The following is a 16,472-nucleotide window of genomic DNA, read 5'->3' as shown; positions in this document are numbered from 1 at the left end:
TCAATTCTCTAAACATCACATAAGGTATACAACTATAAATACAAAGGAATTATATATAATGAAAATCATGTCAAGAAAAATATAATATCAAAGATCATGTAAATACCAAAAGACTTGATTCATTTTGATCTCCTTAAAAAAAAATAAAAAAAATCTTAGGAGACCGAATAGTAAGGGAAATCTTAAGTCATGAATTTCGAAATAGATATTCTCTTTAGTAAATAGCAAGAAAGAACATAGGAGAATAAAAGATATTAATTCATGTATAGGAAATCTTAAGTTGTCAAGATCATGATTCATATATTAAAAAAATTTCAAGTTATAATTCCTAGAATTCACAAGAAAATTCATGATTCATATAAAAAAAATCTCCTCTTAAATAATAAGAAGGAATGATATGAGAATACATAATAAGAGATCTTGATTCATAAAAGATTTTAAGTTATAATTCCAAGGATTCAAGAGAAAAATCATCATTTATTTAGATAGTACTTCTCTTTAGTAAATAACGAAAAAAAATCTTGGTAGATCAAAGATCTTGATTCATAAAGAAAATCTCAAGTATCAAGTTCATGATTTGGATAAAACTCATTCAAATTTAATTTATCAAATCATCAAAATCACTTTCTTAGTTCAAGAGATTCATAAAATAGATTCATCACTAAGAATCACTTGTTGAAAAATTAAAAAACTTTAGAGATATTTTCAAAAAAAAAGCATTCCAATTTTAGTTTCAATTTATGTGATTTATTTCATACACGTCTTTGCCTTTTATGCCAAATCCATGCATCATCATTTAAAATCAAAAAACAGAAAATTATCACAAAAATCATCAAGATCAATAAGCTATAAATCATAAAAATCATCATGCATAATTTCAAAATATAAACTCATTAAGCATGATTTCAAATCATCATTACATTATTATATCATTAAATCATCAAGCATGGTTTCAATAAATATAAAGCATATTCAATCAAAATCATTTTGTTTCGGATGGTGAGTTTTATGAAGTGTGTTGGATCTCCAATCATAAGCCTTAAGCATCCATTATCAAAATTTTATTTTTGCTCATAGTTTTCGATTGTAGAGATGTCTATAAGAAAGGTGGGTTTCCTTTAGGTACCCATTTGACCTTGGGTCCCTCACGGTTAGATCTACCTATCTTAATTTTTGGTATTTGATCATTTATGGTTCCTTTAGGAACCCAAACCAATTTATGCGAGTAATACTTTTTAAATGAACATTTATAAGCAAAATGACCATATCCACCACAAAAATTATACTTAATCTTAGGGGTAATATGCAATGTGGGTCCTTTAATAAATAAATTCAGTTTTTGTTGAGTGTTGCTACTCATAAAATTGATTCCTACTTTTCTATGTACATGACCCTTATTTGCAAGAATCATGTTTAACGATTTGCTACAAATTTTAATTTTTTTATAAAGTTTATTGTAATACTATATTTTATTTCTTAAGTAAGTCTAATTCTTCACATTTAGTGCAAGGGGTTAACACGCAATTATCATACTCATTTTTTAATTTTTCAAAAGTACTAGAGAGAGAAGCAGGATCCTTATTTAACACTTTATATTTTTACCAACTAATTTAAAATCATCATATTATTGAATCTCGAATTTTGATGATGAAACTAATTGATAATGTTTATGATTTGATATGCATTTTGAGTGATGTAGGATGCTTTGATCAGAGAGAGACATTTAAATCAAGAAGAATCATGTTGGGCTAGAGAAACGTGTCAGAAGATTGAATATTATACCGAACGATCGATCGATGTATCGACAAAAGGCTTCCGGCCATGAGTTTGGGCATCGGACCAAGAAGAGTGGATATTGTGCCATGTATATCAGAGTTACAGAGGTCAACTGGCCAATTGGGCAATGGGCCGCAAGAGAGGACAATGCACCGAAGAATCGGACGAAGTGTCGATGGACCAATGACATGCCGGACAATATGATTCATATTTAGTAATAATTGTCTAGATCAAAGTATATTTTACGTGTGCAGGATTAATTATGATAGTAAGGCATAAAGCAAAATGAAGTCCCGGAGTCAAGAACGCAATTTCGTTAGGAGTTCGAGAGTTCGTTAGAAGTCTAGACGTTCGTTGGAATTTCAGCCAGAACTAATCGAGAAGTCCAGGAGCTTGCCAAAAAAGCTCATCGGAACTCGCCAAGAAGATTATCGTGAAGTCTAGGAGATTGCCGGGAGTTCGCTGGAACATTGCTGAGAGATCGTCGGAAGTCCTTCGGAAGATCGCCGGAAGCTCGCCGGAAGAAATCTAGACTTACGAACTTGTTTAGCTTAGGAAATATCTTAGATTTCATAGTTAGTACATAATTGAGATTGGAATTAGGCCAACCTAATTAGGAGCTAGTTGGGTTTATGTAAGGACTGTGTTGGGCCCAATAAAAGGTCCAAACATTGACCCAAGAGGTGACATCGTCGTGGCAAGATAAACAATGTTTGGGCCCAAGGGTTAACAGTTAGCAAAATTTTACATCTTTTGAGATGTGTAAGATAGACTATTTTTGCATATTCTTGAAATGTGTAACTTAGCAAACATTGCTTCTCTTGAAATTTGCAAGATAGCACTTCTTGCTTTAATTTTGAGATGAGTAAGCTAGCAAGTTTGCCTCTTTTTGTAATGAGCACGCTAGCAATTCTTTCTCCCCCTTTGTCATTGGCAAAAAGAGAGGAATAATAATATAATAGTGTAATTCAATTCTCTTTACTACAATCTTCATAATAAGGATAAATAACAAAGATGAAAAATCAAGTCATGAATGTCAAAATAATTTTTCATCATGAATATTTTATCATTGCATGCATCATTATCATAAGTCAAAGTATTTGCATGCATAATACCAAAATCATCATTCATAATTACATCAATATTCCAATCATAATTTCAATCAAAATAAGATATCAACAATTTAGATACACATTATTTCTTCTTAAAAACATACATAGGATTAATCATTAGATTTAAATCTAACATTTTATTCCTTTATCATAAAACATGTAATTATCATTATCATTTTCAAAATTACTAGCATAATCCTAATTTTTTTTAATATTTTCATTACATCATTAAACATGTAATTTTCAAGAAAAAAAAAATATAACTGAATTAAAAATAACTTATGAAGAGCATCATGTAATTTTGAAATAAATTAAGGGAATTTTGGTTACCTCATTGTTGAAAGTCGTTAAGGCGTAGTTTGCCATGTTGTCTTTGTTGGTTTGTTCTTCATCTTCGGATGAACTTGAACTATCCCATGCCACTTTGAATATTTTCTTTCTTTTAGACCATTTTTTTATTTTAAGTTTATTTTTATTTTTTAATTCTTGTTTTAAGAATTTCTTAAGCTTTAATGATAAGAGTTCAAAGTCATGATCACTTGAGCTTTTGCTCAAGTGGCCTTCATTTGTTCTAAGTGTCAAATCTTTCATGTTCTTTGGAAGGTGGTTCTCATGTTCGTCAAGTGCATCATGAGTCATTTCATAGGTCATCAAGGACCCGATAAGTTCTTTAAGTAGAAATTTATTTAAATCGTTTGTCTCTTGTATTGTCGTTATTTTTTATTCCCAATTTTTAGAAAGAGATTTTAAAATCTTGTTAACAAGTTCAAAATTAGAAAAGTATTTTCTAAGAGCTTTTAAACCATTGACGACATCCATAAAATGGGTGTACATGTCAACAACGGTTTCGATTGGTTTTATTCGAAAAAGTTTAAAATTATGCATTAAAAGATTGACTTTAGACTCTTTAACTCTATTCGTGCCTTTATGTGTGATTTCGAGAGTGTGCCAAAAATCAAAAGTCGTTTCGCAAGTAGAAACCCGATTGAATTCATTTTTGTTTAAGGTGTAAAATAGAGCATTCATAGCTCTAGCATTTAAAGAAAAAAATCTTCTTCTCCAACTCATTTCAATCATTCATTGGAAGAGAAGACCTTTGAAATCCATTTTTAATAACATTCCATAAATTTAAATCCAAGGAAAGTAAAAAAACTCTCATTCAAATTTTCCAACATATGTAGTCCATCCCATTGAACATGGGAGGACGAATGAGAGAGTGGCTATCTTGAAAGCCAAAAAGAGTCATTTCTCTTGGGTGTTAAACCAAATGAGAAAAATTAGGCTCTAATAACAACTGTTAGGAACGAGTCAGCACTAAAGGAGGGGGGGGGGGGGTGGTGAATTAGTGTAGCGGATAAAAATAACGGTTTTGAAAAACTTTAAAAAACTTCAAATGATGAAAAAGCATATTGGAAATGTACTTGACTTGAAAGCATATGGAAGCATAATGAATAAGTAAGTAGATCAGTTTGCAGTATGTAAATGACAAGAATAGAAATGCAAACCAAAGAAGAACATGCCAATTTTATAATGGTTCGATCGTCCGACCTACATCCACTCCTGATACCTCCACCAATGAGGTCACCGACTTCTAATATTAATCTTTCATGAAGGGCAAAGATCAATCACCCTTGTATAGAACTTTCACAAAATGGCTCACTCTCCTTTTACACACTTTCACACTTAGAAACTATGGAGGAGAACTCTCAACTTTTGCAAGTTATTTCACTATAGTTTCAGATTAGTTTTTATCACTTCTCTGCACAAATAAAACCTACTTTGATCTAGACAATTATTCCAAAAGCTTGAATCATATTGTCCGTGTTAGGAACGAGTCGGCACTAAGGAGGGGGGGGTGAATTAGTGTAGCAGTAAAAATTATGTCTGTTTGAAAATCTCATTGCAATTAAACCCATTTCAAAAGATATTAACTGAAAAGCATACAAAAGAGTGTAGTGGATATAAATCAAGTAAAGAAGGGAAGTTTGCAGTAAAAGTAAATTGCAAGAAGTAAATCCAAATCGAGTTATAGTAGTTCAGTCGTCGTGACCTATATCCACTCCACTGATTCCTCTTCCGTCGAGGCCACCGGCATTCACTAACAATCTTTCTTTAATAGGCAAAGATCAACCTCCTTCTTACAACTCTATTCTCCTTTTGTAGGCTCAGGAGAGAACCTTTTCACCCCCTTTTTACAAAGCTTCCCTCACACTCTCCCTTAGAATGGTCACTAAACTTTAGGAGGAGGGACTCTATACTTTACAAGGGTTTTCAACTCTAGAAACACAGAGTTTTTATTTACTTTTCTTGCTTATCTATGCAAGAATAGCTATGGTATTTGTAGACCCCAAATGGCTTCAAAAATGGAGCCAAAATTCAAATCTCCTGAAATTTCAGGGCACGAGAGATACCACTGCCTGCACTAGGCAGTACCACTACCTGGAGCCTGACACTGGGTGGTACCACCACCAAGTCTAATGGTACCACCACCTAGAAGATTATGTCTGGGCGGTACCATCGCCCACACTGGCGGTACCACCACCTCCATAGTCTCGGAGATTGTGCCATGACGGTTTCACTTGTTTGGTCACTATTTGGGCATTTCTCTTGGCCCAACATAGCTCAAACTTGGGCCCAACTATCCCTTAATTGGGTTGGCCCAATTATAATCCCAATTATGTGCTAACTATAAATTTTAAGACATTTACTAAGCTAAATAAGTTCGTAAGTCTAGGTTTCTTTCCGGCGAGTTTCCGACGATCTTTTGACGAACTTCCGATGATCTCTTGGCAATGTTCCAGCTGTTGAGTCTTGTATTTTGATGATAAATTCAATTGATAAGTGTTTATGATTTGATCTCCATTTTGAGTGACATAGGATGCTTCGATCAGAGAGAAACATTTAATGCAAGAACAATCATGTTGGGCCGGAGAAACATGCTAGAAGATTGGACGTCGCGCTGAAGGATTAATCAACGTATCGACAGAAGGCTTTGGGCCATAGATTCGGGCATCGGGCCAAGAAGAATGGATATTGTGCCAAGGATATTGTAGTTGTGGAGGTCAATTGGGCGATTGGGCAATAGGCCGTAAGAGAGGACGATGCGCCGAAGAGTCGAACGAAGCGTCGATGGACCAATAACATATAGGACAACATGATTCATACTTAATATTAATTGTCTAAATCGAAGTATGTTTTACATATGCAGGATTAACTGTGATAGCAAAGCATAAAGCAAAATGAAGTCCTAGAGTCAAGAACGTGATTTCGTTGGGAGTTCGAGAGTTCATCGGACGTCCAGACATTCATCGGATGTTTTGCCGGAACCAACCGAGAAGTCTAGGAGCTTGCCAAAGAAGCTTGTCGGAACTTGCCAAGATGATCGTTATGAAGTCCAGGAGCTTGCTAGGAGTCCGCTGGAACATTGCTGAGAGATCGTCGAAAGTTCGCTGGAAGATCGCCGGAAGCTCGCTGGAAGAAACTAGACTTACGGATTTGTTTAGCTTAGGAAATGTCTTAGAATTCGTAGTTAGTATATAATTGGGATTGGAATTTGGCCAACACAATTAGGTGCTAGTTGAGCCCATGTAGGAATTGTGTTGGGCCCAATGAAAAGGCCCAAACAGTGCCCCAATAGGTGACACTATCGTGGCACAGTCTCCGAGACTGTGTCAGGCGATGGTACTGCCGGTCTGGGCGGTGGTACTACCCAAACACAGCCTCCAAGAGGCTACAGGCAGTTGTACCACCCAGGCTAGGCGTGTTAGGAACGAGTCAGCACTAGGAGGGGGGGGGGGGGGAGTGAATTAGTGCATAGGTAAAATCACATCAGTTTAAAAAACTCTTCATACGATAAAGCCCGTTTCATAAATATACTTAAAGTGAAATACGTTCATAAGGATGTGCAGTTAGAGTAATAAGGAAGTATGGCAGTTTGCTATAAAACTAAATTGCACAGAAGAAAAGCATACCATATATTGATAGTGGTTCGGTCATCGTGACCTACATCCACTCCACCGATTCCTCTTCCGTCGAGGCCACCTGCATCCACTATCGATCTTCTTTCAATAGACAAAGATCAACTATCCTTTTATACCCCTCTTCTCATTTTCACAGGTTTAGGAGATAAACTTTACAAGTACTCTCTTCTCCTAAACATAATTCTAAACTTAGACTAGGGGAGGGGATTTCTCAAGTGATTATAATAGTGTTTTCTCACTTTAAAATTCTCTGTGCTTGTGTGGTTTATCTAGGGATTAGAGGAGTATTTATAGGCCTCAAGTTGATTTAAACTTAGAGCCTAAAAGCATCTCATCCCGGTTTCCTAGGTACGGGCGGTACCACCACCTGACAAGGGTGGTGCCACTGCCTAACACCCTGCCAATAGGCGGTACCACAACTTGTAGGCTCTCGGAGGCTATATCTGGGTAGTACCACTGCCCAGACCGACAGTACCATCGCTTGACATAGTCTCGGAGACTATGCCACGACGATGTCACCTCTTGGGGCATTGTTTGGGACTTTTTATTGGGCCCAACATAGTTAATATATGGGCCAAATTGGCCCATAATTGGAGGGATGAGAGGGGTATTTATAGGCCTCAAGTTGATTCAAACTTGGAGCCTAAAAACATCTTATCCTGGGTTTCCTAGGTATGGGCGGTACTAACACCTATGTTGGGCGGTACCACCACTAGTGTCAGTCTAACATTGGGCGGTACCATCGCTTGACAGGGGTGGTGCTACCACCTAGCACCCTGCTACTGGGCGGTACCACTTCTTGCAACCTCTCGGAGGCTGTGTTTGGGCAGTACCACCGCCTGACATAGTCTCGGAGAATATGCCATGACGGTGTCACCTCTTGGAAAATTATTTAGGCCTGTTCATTGGACCCAATACAATTCTTACATGGGCCCAATTGGCACCTAATTAGGTTGGCGCAATTCCAATCCCAATTATATGCTAACTTTGAATTCTAAGACATCTCCTAAGCTAAACAAATATGTACGTCTAGTTTCTTCTTGCGAGCTTCTAGTGAACTTCCGATGATCTCTTGGCAATGTTCTAGTGGACTCCCAGCAAGCTCTCAGACTTCACGATGATCTTCTTGGCGAGTTCCAGCAAGCTTCTTTGGCAAGCTCCTGGACTTCTCGGTTAGTTCCGGCAGAACTTCCGATGAGCGTCTGGACTTCCAACGAACTCTCGAACTCCGAACGAAATCGCGTTCTTGACTCTGGGACTTTATTTTGCTTTATGCCTTACTATCGTAGTTAATCCTACATATCTAAAACACACTTTGATCTAGACAATTATTTCTAAGCATGAATCATATTGTCCGACATGTTATTGGTCCATCGACGCTTCGTTTGATTCTTTGGTGCATCATCCTCTCTTGTGGCCTTTTACCCAATTGGCCAGTTGACCTCTGCAACTCTGATATCCTTGGTGCAATATCCACTCTTTTTGGCCCGATGCCCGAACTCATGACCCAAAGCCTTCTATCGATACATCGACCGATCCTTCGGCGCGATGTCCAATCTGTTGGCATTTTTCTTCGGCCCAACATGATTCTTCTTGCTTTAAATGTCTCTCTCTGATTGAAGCATCCTGTGTCACATAAAACACAATTCAAATCATAAACACTTATCTATTGGTTTCATCATAAAAATTCGAGATTCAATAATCTCCCCCTTTTTGATGATGATATCCAATTGATGATAGAGTTAACCTTAACTCCCCCTATCAATATGCAATATTTATAGAACCTTGAATTCAAACTGAATTCAAGTCATTGCAAATTTCATCATGAATATTTATGAAATTTGCAATACGTCATCATGTATAACATGATCATACTTCTCCCCCTTTGTCATCAACAAAAAGGAGAAGTGTAACTTTCAAGTGTTTGGACATAAGTTCAAATCATTGTGTACTAAACAAAATCTCCATTATGCAAGTTAGCAATAATTTTACAATATTTTAAAACATTCAAGCCAGCAATTTAGAGATGTTCAAGAAAGCAACTCTTGCTTCTTGAAATATGCAAGTTTTTAAATTTTGTTAGATGTGCAAGTTAGCATGTTTTGCTTCTTGAGATGGGCAAAATAGCACTTTTGCTTGATAATGCAAGATACCATTTCTCTCTTTATGCAATTTGCAAGCTAGCAAATTTTTGCTTCCTTTACAACATTTGAGCTAGCAATTTTGCTTCCTTTGCAAGGTGTAAGTTTCTAAATTTGGCAAGATGAGTTAGCAATATTTCTCTCCCTTTGTCATTATCAAAAAGAAGGAAAGAATACAATGTTATAATTCTTTTTCCCTTTACATCAATTTTCAAATTATGAGAAAGGTAAACAACAAAAATAAATGTCAAAAGATCATATATCATTTTTGACAAATTTCTTCTTTTGTAAATAGAAAGCATGATAGGAAAATAATCTTGATTCAAAAAGAAGATTCAAGTCTAAAATTCTAGAAATCAAGATCATGATCCGAAACAAAATGTATAACGAGAGTTTATGCATTTTTTGTAATTTACCTAAATTTAACATACAAACTAGCAATTTTCTTTCTCCCCTTTATTGTAATCAATGAAGAAGTAGAGTGGAAGAATACAATTTTTACATCAATGCTCTACTTATAACATGAGGTTTTACAACTACAAATACAAAGGAATCATGTCATGAAAGATAATAATATCAAATCATGAATGCCACAAGACATGATTTATTTCATCAAATCTCTTCTTAAATATTCAAAGACAAATCTTAGGAGATCAAATAATAAAAGATATCCAAATAAAATTTTAAGTCATGAATTCTGAAAGAGATATTTTCTTTCATAAATGACAGAAAGGACATAAGTGATCAAATGAGAGATCTTGATTCATATAAGGGAAAATCCCAAGTTATAATTTTGAGAAATCAAGATCATGATATTGACAAAATTCATTCAATTTCATAATCATCAAAATCACTTTCATAATTCAAGAGATTCAAAATATAAATAGATTCATTAATCTTTTTTTGGAAACTCGATAAGATAGTGATTGAGAAGTTTTCAAGAAAAATGTATATTTTTTTTTTGTTTCATACAAGCATGCCTTTGTCATTTATGCCAAATCAAAGCATTATCATCGTTTAAACAAAAAAACAAATTTCCTCATCATGACCAAAGATATAACACATTAAACATAAGACTTCTTTAAACAAGCAATTTGGTTTATCATTTTGATTCCAATGATAATACAATTTTCTTTTTATGTATTTTATTTTGTGTGATTGATTTCATATTAGGATGCTCAAGTTTTTCGTATAAAAACCATACATCATGGTTTAGAATCGAAAGAGCAAATCTCATCATAGAAACCATCAAGATCAATAACCCATAAATTACCCAAAAATCATCATTACTTTAAATCATCATGCATAATTAAATATAAAATCATCAAGCATGATACTTCCATTATTTCATATAAGCATACCTTTTTCATTTATGCCAAATTAAAATATTTAATATTTTCATTATATCATTATGCATCATTAAATCATCAAGCATGATTTCTTTAAACATGAACCATTTTTAATCACAATCGGAAATCATCATGAAGGATACACATTATTTTTTTCATAAAAACATACATAGGATTATTATTACATTTAAATCTAACATTTTATTATATTTTCATAAAATATACAATTTTTATTATCATTTTCAAAATTACTAGATAAGCATAATTCCTAATTTTTTACATATTTATTAAAAATATAATTTTTAAGAAAAATAATTATTCTAAACTAAATTAAAAATAATTCATGAAAAGCATCATGTAATTTCGAAGTAAACTAAGGGCATTTTGATTACCTCATCGTCGAAAGCCGTTAAGACGTAGTTTGCCACCTTGCCTTTGTTGATTTTTTCCTCGTCTTCGGAGGAACTCGATTCGTCTTTTGACAATTTCTTCTTATGTTCATATCAAGTAGTTTCGCTCTTTTTAAGTTTATTTTTGTTCTTTAATCATTGTTTTATGAACTTTTTAAATTTCATGAGGAGTTCAAGTTCACCATCACTTGAGCTTATGCTCGAGTGGTCTTCTTTTGTTCGAAGTGCTAATTCCTTCCTATTCTTTGGAAGGTTGTCTCAAGTTCGTTTTGTGCATTCTGCATCATTTCATATGTCATCAATGAACCAAAAAGTTCTTCAAGTGAAAAATTATTAAGATCTTTTGCCTCTTGTATTGCGGTTACTTTCGGATCCCAACTCTTATTAAGAGAACATAAAATTTTGTTTACAAGTTCAAAATATGAAAAACTTCTTCCATGTGCTTTTAAACCATTGACGAGATCCGTAAAATGAGTGTACATGTCTCCAATGGTTTCGCTTGGTTTCATATGAAATAGTTCAAAATAATATATTAAAATATTGATCTTCGAATCTTTTACTCTATTTGTGCCTTCGTGTGTGATTTCGAGAGTGTGCCATATATCAAAAGCCGTTTCGCAAGTAGAAACCTGATTAAAATCAGTTTTATCTAAGGCACAAAATAAAGCATTCATAGCTTTTGCATTTAAAGAAAAAGTCTTCTTCTCCAAATCATTCCAATGATTCATTAGAAGAGAAGACATTTTAAATCCACTTTTGATAATATTCCATAAATCGAGATTCAATGAAAGCAAGAAAACTCTCATTCGAGTTTTCCAATATGTGTAGTCTATCCCATGGAACAAGGGAGGACGAATGAGAGAGTGACCCTCTTGAAAGCCGAAAAGAGCCATTTCTCTTTGGGTGTTAAATCAAATGAGAAAAATGAGGCTCTGATACTAACTGTTAGGAACGAGTTGGCACTAAGAGGGGGAGGGGTGAATTAGTGTAGAGGTAAAATCACGTCAGTTTAAAAAACTCTTCATACGATAGAATTCGTTTCGTAAAGATGCTTAAATTGAAATACATTCGTAAGGATGTGCAGTTAGAGTAAAGAGGAAGTATGATAGTATGCTATAAAAGTAAAATGCACAGAAGAAAAGCAAACCAGATTTTTATAGTGGTTCGATCGTCGTGACCTACATCCACTGCACCAATTCCTCTTTCGTCGAGGCCACCGGTATCCACTATCGATCTTCTTTCAATGGGCGAAGATCAACAACCCTTTTACACCCTTTTTCTCCTTTTCATAGGTTTAGGAGACAACTTTTACAAGCACTCACTCCTCCTAAACATAATTCTAAACTTAGACTAGAAGAGGAAATTTCTCAAGTGATTGCAACAGTGTTTTCTCACTTTAAAACTCTTTGTGCTTGTGTGGTTTAACTAAGGATGAGAGTGGTATTTATAGGCCTCAAACTGATTCAAACTTGAACCCTAAAAATATCTCATCCCAGGTTTCCTGAGTACAAGCGATACCACCACCTGTGCTGGGCAGTACCACCGTGAGTGTCAGTCTAACACTGGGCAGTACCACCATTTGACAGGGGCGGTGCCACTGCCTAGCACCCTGCCACTGGGCGGTACCACTACTTGCAGCCTCTCGGAGGCTGTGTTTGGGCAGTACCACTGCCTAGACTGGCGGTACCACCACTTGACATAGTCTCGGAGACTGTGCCACGATGGTATCACCTCTTGGGGCATTGTTTAGGGCTTTTTATTGGGCCCAACACAGTTCATACATAGGCCCAACTGGCCCCTAATTGGGTTGGTCCAATTCCAATCCCAATTATGTGCTAACTACAAATTCTAAGACATTTCCTAAGCTAAACATGTCCGTAAGTCTAGTTTCTTCCGGCAAGCTTCCGGCGAACTTCCAACGATCTCTCGGCAATATTCTAGCGGACTTCCGGCAAGCTCCTGGACTTCACGATGATCTTCTTGGTAAATTCCGACAAGCTTCTTTGGCAAGCTCCTGGACTTCTCGGTTGGTTCCGGCAGAACTTTCGACGAACATTTGGACTTTTGACGAACTCTTGAACTCCCAACGAAATCGCGTTCTTGACTCCGGGACTTCATTTTGCTTTATGCCTTGCTATCATAGTTAATCTTGCACATGTAAAACACATTTTGATCTAGACAATTATTACTAAGCATGAATCATGTTGTCTAGCATGTCATTAGTCCATTGACACTTTGTTCGATTCTTCGGCGCATCATCCTCTTTTGTAGCCTATTGCCCAATCGGCAAGTTGACCTCTGCTACTCCGATATCCTTGGTGCAATATCCGCTCTTCTTGGCCCAATACCCGAACTCATGGCCTGAAGCCTTTTTTCGATATATCGACCGATCCTTCAGCGTGACATCCAATCTTCTAACATGTTTCTCCAGCCCAACATGATTCTTCCTGCTTTAAATGTCTCTCCTTGATCAAAGCATCTTGCGTCACTCGAAATGTAAATCAAATCATAAACACTTATCAATTGGTTTCATTATCAAAATCCGAGATTCAACAGGGCGGTGGTACTGCGGGCAGTAAATGCTGCCAGCGGTGGTAATGCCCCTGTCAAGCGGTGGTACCACCTAGTGTCTGACTGACACTGGTGGTGGTACCATCCAGCACAAGCAATGGTACCACCCATACTTAGGAAACCCGGGATGATATATTTTTAGGCTCTAAGTTTGAATCAACTTGAGGCCTATAAACAGCCCTCTCACCCCTGGTTAAACCACACATATTTAAGAGCAAAAGGGAAAGAAAACTCTGTTTCAATTATGTGTGAACTCCTCTCAAAGTTCTAGTGTTAGAATAGTTTGAGAGAGTAGTAAGTGGGGGTGTAAGGGTTATCTCCTAAACCCGGTAAAAGAAGAAAGAGTTGTAAAAGGTGGTTGGTCTTCGCCTATTGAAGGAAGACCGATAGTGGATGTCGGTGGCCTCGACGAAAGAGGAATCGGTGGAGTGGATGTAGGTCACGATCACCGAACCACTATAAAAATCTGGTTTGCATTTCGTATTGAGCAATTTACTTTAATTGTAAACCACTTTACTTGCTTTACATCCATTACACGCTCCCTTATGCTTCCAAATTAACATCTTTACAAAAAGGTTTTCGTCGAAATCGGTTTTCAACGTAAGAAAGTTTTACGAAACTAACATGATTTTACCGCTGCACTAATTCACACCCCCCCCCCTCTTGTGCCGACTCATTCTTAACAGTTGGTATCAGAGCCTCGTTTTTCTCATTTGGTTTAACACCTAAAGAGAAATTGCTCTTTTCGGCTTTCAAGAGGGTCACTCTCTCATTCGTCCTCTCTTGTTCAATGAGATGGACTATATATATTGGAAAACTCGAATAAGAGTTTTCTTGCTTTCGTTGAATCTCAATTTATGGAATATTATAAAAAATAGATTTCAAAGGTCTTCTCTTCCAATGAACCATTGGAATGATTTAGAGAAGAAGACTTTTTCTTTAAATGTGAAAGCTATGAATGCTTTGTATTACGCCTTAGATAAAATTGAGTTTAATCGGGTTTCTACTTGCGAAATAGCTTTTGATATATGGCACACTCTCGAAATCACACACGAAGGTACTACTAGAGTTAAAGATTCTAAAGTCAATCTTTTAATGCATAATTTTGAATTATTTCATATGAAACCAAGCGAAATCGTTATTGACATGTACACTTGTTTTACGAATGTCGTCAATGGTTTAAAAGGACTTGGTAGAAATTTTTTTGGATTTTGAACTTATAAACAAAATTTTATGTTCTCTTAATAAGAATTGGGGTTCAAAAATAACGGCAATACAAGAATCAAAAGATTTTTTTTGATTGAAGAACTAATTGGGTCTTTAATGACCTATGAAATGAGTTTCATGACACATGTGGCATAAAACAAACTTGAGAACAACCTTCCAAAGAACAGGAAGGATTTCGGACTAACAACAATCGAAGACCACTCGAGCATAAGCTCAAGTGATGGTAAACTTGAACTCCTTACTATGAAATTGAAAAAGTTCATGAAACAAGAATTAAAGAATAAAAATGAACTTAAAAATAAGTTGCCAAAGAAGAAGAGAGTATTCAAAGTGACTTGGGACGAAATGTGTGCATCCGAAGACGAGGTGTAAATCGATGAAGACGAAGTGGCGAACCTTGCTTTGGTGACTCTCGTCAATGAGGTAAACAACTCAAACGAAACTTCTTTAGTTTACTTTGAAATTATATAATGCTTTTCTCGAGTTATTTTTAATTTAGTTTAGAATAATTATTTTTCTTAAAAATTACAAGTTTAATAATGTAATGAAAATGTAAAAATTAGAATCATGCTTATCCTTCTAGTAATGATCATGAAAATTACATTTTTTATGATAAAGGAATAAAATGTTAGATTTAAATATAATGATAATCCTATGTATCTTTTTAAGAAGAAATAATATGTATCTTGATGTCTTAATGAAAATGTTAAGAGGTTTGATATCATGCTTAATATGAAATTGTGCATGTTATACCTTGAAAACTTGAAACCATGTTTTGATGTCATGCCCAAAGTAATGATGATTTGAGATCATGCTTAGTTAGTTTATCTTTCGAATTATGCATGATAATTCTTACAATTTATGGATTACCGATTTTTACCGTAATGAAAGTGGCTTTTTTATTTTTAAAAATGATGCATATTTTTGTTTGGTATAAATGACAAAGGCATGCTCTTATGAAATAAATCACATGAATTGAAACAACTATAGAGAGGAAAACATTTTTCTCAAAAAAAATTTTTCTATCTTATTGAGTTTTGAATAAGAGATTGATAAATCTATTTATACTATTTTGAATCTCTTGAACTATGAAAGTGTTTTTGATGATTTGATGATTTAAATTTGAATAAATTTTTTGTCCAAATCATAATTTTGATTCCTTGATATTTACAAATTAAGATTTATTATGAATCAAGATTTTTCATTAATCATTCTCCTACGATTCTACTTGGTATTTTCTTAAGAGGAGATTTTCTAAAATGAATCATGATTTTTCTTGTGAGTTCTTGGATTTATTATTTGAGATTTTCTTTTAATCAAGATCTCTTCTTTGCACACCTATAATTTTTTATTCTTGGTATTTTATTTAAAGAAAAGATTTACTATATGAATCATGTCTTTTGGTATTCAAGCGGTTTTATCTTTCTTGATATGATTTTTTATATTTATGGCATGTATGCCTTGAAATGATTGAAATATTTTACACTATTATGTTCTTCCCTTATTCTTTCTTATTTATAATGATAAAATGGGGGAAAAGTTATGATCATGCATGGTAGGATGTAATTTGACAAATTGATACCATCATGATATGAAATATTTATGATTTGGAATGATGCATGCAATACTCATGCTTTTTATTATGATGATGTATGTGATGTATTGCATATGATGTGAATCATGATTAAAATTACTTTGATTTGAATTTAAGGTTTATCTCAATTATGGTATTTTGAAATAAGAATGATTACTTACCTTTGTCATGATTTGAAAATTGTTGCAAAGGGCAAAAGAGATACAAAATTATATTCTTCCCTTCTTTTTGACAATGACAAAGGGGAAGATAAAGTTTGCTAGCTTGTATACTTGAAGAAGAAGAAAAAAAATTGCTAGCTTACTCATCTCA

Source organism: Musa acuminata, chromosome BXJ3-8 (assembly GCF_036884655.1).
Source record: "Musa acuminata AAA Group cultivar baxijiao chromosome BXJ3-8, Cavendish_Baxijiao_AAA, whole genome shotgun sequence".
Classification (NCBI taxonomy): Eukaryota; Viridiplantae; Streptophyta; class Magnoliopsida; order Zingiberales; family Musaceae; genus Musa; species Musa acuminata.
This window is presented reverse-complemented; position numbering follows the sequence as displayed.